Source organism: Heptranchias perlo, unplaced genomic scaffold (assembly GCF_035084215.1).
Source record: "Heptranchias perlo isolate sHepPer1 unplaced genomic scaffold, sHepPer1.hap1 HAP1_SCAFFOLD_43, whole genome shotgun sequence".
Taxonomy (NCBI): domain Eukaryota; kingdom Metazoa; phylum Chordata; class Chondrichthyes; order Hexanchiformes; family Hexanchidae; genus Heptranchias; species Heptranchias perlo.
In genome coordinates this window covers 9,577,519-9,585,843 of record NW_027139442.1, presented here as the reverse complement: position 1 = coordinate 9,585,843, position 8,325 = coordinate 9,577,519, and the positions used below count along the sequence as shown (strand labels likewise).

Sequence of the window (8,325 nt, the reverse complement as noted above, 5' to 3'; positions counted from 1 at the left end):
CAGGGATGTAATAATAGATCCCCCTTTAATCTGAATATTCGTGTTTCTGCACTACCCAATATCTCACAATACGACAGTGTAACCCAGGGATGTAACAATAGTCCCCCCGTGTAATCTGAACAGGAAAATCATATTTCTGCAATGTCCAATTTCTAACATTACGACATTGTAACGCAAGAATGCATCAACCGATTCCGTTTTTAACTGAACTGTACATTCGTGTCTCTGACTGCTACATAACTCATAATACCGCAGTATAACTCAGGGATGTGACAGTAATTTCCCATATATTCTGAACTGGATATTCGTGTTCTGGATTGCCCAATATCTAACTACACGTTAGTGTAACCCACGGATCTAACAATAGTCACCCATAGGATTAAAGGGACAGTGGCAGCGCGGATACAAATTGGTTAGGAGACAGAAAGCAAAGAGTAATGGTGAACGGTGTTTTTTCAGACTGGAGTGAAGTATACAGTGGTGTTCCACAGGGATCACTATTAGGGCCACTGCTCTTTTTGATATATATTAATGACTTGGACTTGGGTATAGAAGGTATAATTTCAAATTTTGCAGATGACACGAAACTCGGAAATGTAGCAAATAATGTGGAGGATAGTAACAGTCTTCGGGAGGACATGGACAGAATGGCGAAATGGGAAGACACATGGCAGATGAAATATAATCAGAGAAGTGTGAAGTGATGCATTTTGGTAGGAAGAATGAGGAGAGGCGGTTCTTCTTTTCCCAGTGAGTAGTGAGCCTCTGGAATGTGTTTCTGGCTGGTGTGGTGAATGCTGACTCTCTGACTGCCTTCTCCGGGGAGCTGGATCGGTTTTTGGCTGGAGCAGAGGTCGCAACATTTAAAGGTAAGAGGATTTACAATTAACGTGCATCTGATCCATGTGATCTCCTGGACTGGTTTCGATCACCTGAGGGGGTCGGGGAGCAATTTTCCTGGGTATTCTATCCCTTAAAGGCCCTGGATTTTTGCCTCTGCCAGGATATTCCATGGCTGCAGGCGGGAGGAGGGGGAGTAAGTATAAGTAATGATGTTCCATCCATCACGAGGGAGGGGCGGGCTTGATGGACCATCTGATCTTTTACTGCCCGTTATTTGCGTTTGTTCGTCCACATCTCCCGCTCGTCAAGGTGTTTTCAATGAAGCGATCTTCACACAAACCCACACCTGGGGCATGCCTGCGTCTGTGTTTAGTGAAACGAGACTCAATGTCTCTGCGTCTCGCATTATTCTCCTACGAAGCCCAAGGGCGCGAAATATTCTTGCAGGTCTCTGCTACAATGTATCTGAGAATTTCTAGTCCCGTCCAATCATCCCTACGGGACTACGTGGCTGTTGTCTGCTTGGAGCAGAAGAGGAGATGATTTTCAGCCCAGTAAATCATTTGGTGGTCTTAAGACAGTAAGCACTCAGTCTTTCTACGCTTGGTTATAGGTCTATTGGATTCGGGGTTGTAGCTCGGTGGTATAGCGCCTGCTTTCCTTGTATATATTTCTGGGTTCAATATCTAACACTTCCAAAAAAAAATTCACGAGAATGTCCCTCAGAAAGACGAATCGTGCTTTCAGGGGAAGCGAGATCAAACTTCTGAGGGAAACATTCTAATGTCCCGGAGCAGGACTTCATCTCACGGTCCACTCAGCAGCTCAGACTCATAGCAGCCACCGACTGACCGGAATTCAAAGTTGGAAACATAAAGTACTTGGAGATAGAACCCCGGACCTCATATACGCGAAGCGTGTAGTCTATCACTGAGCTACATCAGAAGATAATGAAGATCTCTGTCCAAGTTTAAAAAGACTGAGAGTCTCACTTTCGTATGGCCGTCCCGAGGATTTACTTGGCTGGAAAGGATCACCTTTTATACTCCAAGCTGATAACTATACCTGAGGTATATGGACCTGATACAACTGTGGGTGAACAGAAGAAACCAGGTCCCGCTACTCAGAGAAATGAGAAAGGGACCGTTGAGAAGGAAGTCTGGGAGAGGGAGAGAGTCTCCTCGGGCTCTGCTGACCATTATTTCTGTTTCAGGTCGCCGTACTTCGAGCGCTCCCGTTATCAGTCACGAGGCTGACGTTTGGACGGGACTAGAAATGCTCAGACACATTGTAGCAGAGGCCAGCAAGAATATGTCGAGTTCTTGAGCTTCAGAGGAGGGAAAGGTGAGGCACAGACACCATTGAGGCTCGTTTCCCTCCATGCTTGATGGACCAGGTGTGCGTTTGTGTTTAAAGATCACTTCACTAAAAACACCTTGACGATCTGGGGTTACAGACAGACATGACGGGCAGGAAAAGACCAGTTGGTTCAGCAATCCTGCCGCACATGTCTGGAGCATCGTGACCAGACACTTCCCACCTACACCACCCGCCCCACCCACCGGAAACATGTAATCACCTGGGAGCGGTTACATACCAGAAACACAATCAAAGGCCAGTAAGGAATGGATTTTCTGGAAAGTTCCTCCCCGACCCCCTCAGGCGATCGAAACCAGTCCAGGATATGACTTTGGCCATGTGCAGGTTAACTGTAAAATCACTCACCTTCTATATGATGCGATTTCTGCCACAGTCAAGAACCGGTCCAGATCCCTCGAAAGGCAGAGAGAGAGTCAGCACCCACCACACCAGCCGGGAATGCATTCCAGAGACTCAGTACTCTCTGGGAAAAGAAGAACCGGCTAACATCCCGACTATTCTTACCTTCGTGTGGTCTAAACGCCTGTCTGCTGCTCCTCCCCAATCTGGGAAACTGGACATGATCTATCACTGGACACGCTATCCAAACCTGAGATGGGAGCCATTTAAACGTTGTGTGAGCGCTAACATTGAATTATATTCTGTGTGGAGCGTTAGGTTTTTCGCGAGGTAAAGAAAGCCTTACCTGATCTTATCAAATGGCGGAGCAGCCTCGAGGGGGTGAAAGGCCTCCTCCTGTTCCGATATTCCTGTCCTTGTGTGTCAAAGTGACGCGAGTCTCAGAGAATATTTTCATAATTGCATCAAAGTTTGAAATCTAACTTACTTGGAGATGTTAATGACTGAACGCGGGACTTCATACTTGCAAAGCATGCGCTCTTCCACTGAGCTACATCACCACGAGGCAAAAGCACTTGCGAGCTAAACAAGCGGGCACTTTGGAAGTAAAGCAGTGAGCTTTCTGCTCCGTCTCTCCAGGACATCGACATGCCCAGCGGTCCGGCCTGCTCACAATGTCCAACCTCTGCTTCAGGTCACGGGGTTTCTGCTCTTCTTTACTTTGAACTTCCCAAAAAAACGTCTGCGGGAATAAAAAATACAATGACTAATGGTCAGTGACTAGGCTGAAATCCAACTTCTGAATCATTAAGTGAGATGGAAGAATGACAGAGCGTCAAACAGGTACAAGAGCTGGGACTGCTCACTCGACATTGCACCGTCACACGTTCCAGTCAGTCGGCGGCTGCTATGAGCTGAGCTGCTGAGGGGACCGTGAGATGAAGTCCTGCTCCTGGACAATTTAATGCTTGTGGAGCCTCAGAAGTTGGAATTCGCTGCGCTCAGAATGCGTCATTCATCTTTTCGTGCTTAATTATGGTGAAACAATATTTTTGGTGATGGTGGAGATTAAAGCCAGGACCTCATATAGGTAAAGCACGCGCTCTACCAGTAAGCTACATGCCCAGATAACACCGGACTTGAACCGAGGAAGGAAGAACTGATTGTTCTCATTTTATGAGACCACCTTAGGTGGGTGTGCCCAGTGATAGATTATTTCCGGTTTCACAGATTGTGGAGAAAGAGGGAACAGAGATGAGAAGAGTCTGGATGTTCGGCGGTTCTTCATTTCCCAGAGAGTAGTAAGTCTCTGGAATGCATTGCCGGCTGGTGTGGTGGGTGCTGACTCTCTGTATACTGGACTTGAAATCGTACCCTTTTCTGCTACAGCCAGACAATTAAACATGAGGTTTCCGGACCAGAAATAATTGTGGGTGAACGGAAGAAAGCAGGCCTCGGCACTCAGAACAATCAGAAAGGGGACGTTGAGAAGAAAGGCTGGGAGCGAGGGAGAGCCTCCTTTGGCTCCGCTGTAACCATCCTTCCGATTTCTGGACAGATTTTTCGAACGCTCCCGTTATCTGTCTCTTTGCTTGCGGTTGGACGGGACTAGAAATGCTCAAGCACATTGTAGCAAAGGCCGGCAAGAATATTTCGAGTCCCTAAGCTTCAGAGGATGGCAACGTGAGGCGCGGAGAGAATTGAGTCTTATTTCACTATAGACGGAAGCAGGACTTGCCCCAGGTGTCGGTTTGTGTTTAAAGATCACTTCACAAAAAACACCTTGACGGTCTGTGGTTACAGACGGACATGACGGGCAGGAAATGAGCTGGTTCATCAATCCTGCCCCACGTGCCTGATGCATCGTGACTAGCCGTTTTCTACCGAAACCACCCGCCCCGCCTTCAGGAAACATGTAATCTCCTGGGAGCGGTTACAAATCAGAAAAAAATCCAGGGCCGATAAGGAGCGCAATTTCTCGGAAATTCCTCCCCGACTCCCTCAGGCGATCGAATCGAGTTCAGTGGATCACACTGACCACGTGTAGCTTAACTGTAAAACCACTCACCTTCTATATGATGCGATCTCTGTCCCAGTCAAGAAACGGTCCAGAACCCTCGAGAAGGCCGAGAGAAAGTCAACACCCACGACACCAGCCGGCAATGCATTCCAGAGACTCAGTGCTCTCTGGGTAAAGAAGAACCGCCTAATATCCAGACTATCGTTACCTGTGTGGTCTAAACGCCTGTCCGCTGCACCTCCCCAATCTGTGAAACTGGAAGTAATCTATTTCTTCACTCAGAAATGGTGGTGAACCTGTGGAATTCTCTACCGCAGAAGGCTGCGGGGGCCAAGTCACTGAATATATTTTACTATGAGATAGATAGATTTCTAGACACAGAAGGCATCAGGGGGTATTGGGAGAGAGCGGGAATGTAGTATTGAGATGGAGGATCAGCCATGATCATATTGAATGGCGGAGCAGGCTCGAAGGGTTGACTGGCCGACTCTTGCTCCTTTCTTCTATGTTTTTATCACAGCGTCAAACAAGAGCTGGGACTGCTCGCTCGGCATTGCACTTTCACACATTCCAGTCAGTCGGCGACTGCTATGAGCTGAGCTGCTAAAGAGACTGTGAGATAAAGTCGTGCTCCAGGACAATTTAATGTTTGTGGAGCCTCAGAAGTTGTCACTCGCTGCGCTCAGAAAGCGAGATTCGCCTTTCCGTGCGTAATTGTGATGAAAAAATATTTTGGGAGATGCTGGGGATTGAACCCAGGACCTCATACATGCGAAACATGTGATCTACCACTGAGCTACATCCCCAGATAAAATCAATACCTACCGAAGGAAAGAAGAACTTATTGACCTCATTTTTTGAGGCCACCCAAGGTGGATATGCCACGTCGTGGATTATTTCCGGTTTCAAAGATTGGGGAGGATCAGGGAACAGGCGTTTAGACGACACAGAAGTAAGAATAGTCTGGATGTTTGGCGGTTCTTCATTTCCCAGAGAATAGTGAGTCTCTGGAATGCATTGCCGGCTGGTGTGGTGGGTGCTGACAGTTTGTATACTTGGCTTAAAATCGTCTAGTTTTCTGCTGGAATCAGACAATTAAAGGTGATGTATGCGGACCTGATGCAACTGTGGGTGAACGGAAGAAACCAGGCCTCGACACTTAGTCTAATGAGAAAGGGGGAGTTGAGAAGAAAGGCTGGAAAAGGGGGGAGAAACTCCTTGAACAGTGCTGTAATAAGCCTCCCTATTCAGGGAGCATTTTTCGAACGGTCCCGTTATCAGTCACTTTGCTTACGGTTGGACGGGATTGGAAATGCTCAGGCAAATTGTAGCAGAGGCCGGCAAGAAAATTTCGAGTCCTCCAGCTTCAGAGGAGTGCACGGTGAGGCACGGAGAGCATTGAGTCTCAGTTCACTATAGAGTGCCAGGTGTGAGTTTGTGTTTAAAGATCACTTCACAAAAAACACCTTGACGAGCTGAGGGTACTGACGGACATGACGGTCAGGAAAAGACCAGTTAGTTCATCAATCATGTCCCTCATGCCCGAAGCATTGTGACTGGACACTTGCTACCTACACCACCCGCCCCACCCACCGGAATCATGTAATCTCCTGGGAGCGGTTCCAAACCAGAAAAAAATACAGGGCCAATTTCTGGAAAATTCCTCCCCGACATCTTCAGGCGATCGAAACCAGTCCAGGACATGACATTAACCATGTGTAGGTTAGCTGTAAAACCACTCACCTTCTGTATGATGCGATTTCTGTCCCAGTGAAGAACCGATCGAGATCCATCGAGAAGGCAGCAGAAGACTCAGCACCCACCACACCAGACGGCAATGCATTCCAGAGACTCACTACTCTCTGGAAAATTAAAACACGCCTCACATCCAGCCCATTCTTACCTCTAAAACCCTGCCCGCTGAATTCCAACCTCGGAATCATAAAGTGAGTTGTTTGAATGAGAGAGCGTCAAACAGGAACGAGAACTGTGATTGCTGGCTCGACATTGCACCATCACACATTCCGATCAGTCGGCGGCTGCTATGAGCTGAGCTGCTGAGGCGACCGTGAGATGAACTCAAGCTCCAGGACAATTTAATGCTGTGGAGCCTCAGAAGATTCACCTTTCCGTAGGCGGCGGGTGGGAGAGGGGCAAGAGACTCCTTGCTGTAAGATTAGGCATTTTTAGCATATCGAGCGTACATTTAGATTAGAAGTTTTCAAAATATAAACCATAGAAACCTCTCAGGTTTACATTAGGCATCTTAATGCATAAACAGCACCCGCTTATAAACATAAGATCGCTGAGATTCGGAGGATAGTCGCTGAGGGCCATGAAGTGGCCGAGTTAAAACTTCCCCAGAATACAGAAGGTCAGACTGAGCGAGGTGATGCTGGAAGCTGTTTACCCTGCAGGGTTCAAGCATTTTGCAGAAGATAACAGGCGACATTGTGAATGTGTAGACAATGTGTTGCGAATATGATGAGAATATGTTGAGAATATGATGAGGATGTGTTGAGAATATGTTGAGAATTTGTTGAGAATTTGATAAGGATGTGTAGAGAAAGCGTTGAGAATACATTGAGAATGTGTTGAGAATGTGTTGAGAATATTTAGGCCTTGGGCATGCCGTGATATAAGGGTCTTGGGTCCGCACAGACCATGAGCAGTTCTGATAGAGGGTCAAGGAATGTGAATAAGAAATAATTATAAGGGAGAGTTTGCATGAAATGAGTGGTATAAAAAATTCTAGTTTTACATTTCAATTTATGGAAGGAAAGGACGTCAAGAGAGAGAGACAGACAGACAGAGAGACGAATAAGCAGCCACCCGAAGGTTACAGCTTCTATGCAAAGCAAGACTAAAGGTTATTATCCTGTCCTGAGTAATACTACGGCCTGAAATATTGTGTGTGTTGAAACTTGCTTATATTCAATAAAGGATTAATCACAACCTATTGGTGTCGAGTCTGAATCGATCTTATAAACTGGCGACTGCGGCGTCGGACCTTGACATGAGATAATGCGAATTGAGTGAAACGAAGTGCTTCAGACGGACAAGGTGCTAAACCCAGTCCATTAAGGTCGGAAAACCACGAGGCAAAAGCACTTGCGAGCTAAACAAGCGGGCACTTTAGAAGTAAAGCAGTGAGCTTTCTGCTCCGTCTCTCCAGGACATCGACATGCCCAGCGGTCCGGCCTGCTCACAATGTCCAACCTCTGCTTCAGGTCACGGGGTTTCTGCTCTTCTTTACTTTGAACTTCCCAAAAAAACGTCTGCGGGAATAAAAAATACAATGACTAATGGTCAGTGACTAGGCTGAAATCCAACTTCTGAATCATTAAGTGAGATGGAAGAATGACAGAGCGTCAAACAGGTACAAGAGCTGTAACTGCTCACTCGACATTGCACCGTCACACGTTCCAGTCAGTCGGCGGCTGCTATGAGCTGAGCTGCTGAGGGGACCGTGAGATGAAGTCCTGCTCCTGGACAATTTAATGCTTGTGGAGCCTCAGAAGTTGGAATTCGCTGCGCTCAGAATGCGTCATTCATCTTTTCGTGCTTAATTATGGTGAAACAATATTTTTGGTGATGGTGGAGATTAAAGCCAGGACCTCATATAGGTAAAGCACGCGCTCTACCAGTAAGCTACATGCCCAGATAACACCGGACTTGAACCGAGGAAGGAAGAACTGATTGTTCTCATTTTATGAGACCACCTTAGGTGGGTGTGCCCAGTG

The 8,325-nt window shown here is 47.0% G+C and overlaps 1 non-coding gene across 1 annotated transcript; it reads right to left on the bottom strand.

Annotated features, from left to right (window-relative positions):
* Window positions 1-5,316: 5,316 nt before the first annotated feature.
* On the bottom strand, window positions 5,317-5,388 carry trnaa-cgc (transfer RNA alanine (anticodon CGC)). The gene has a single exon. It is a non-coding gene; the product is annotated as a tRNA-Ala (tRNA).
* Window positions 5,389-8,325: the final 2,937 nt, after the last annotated feature.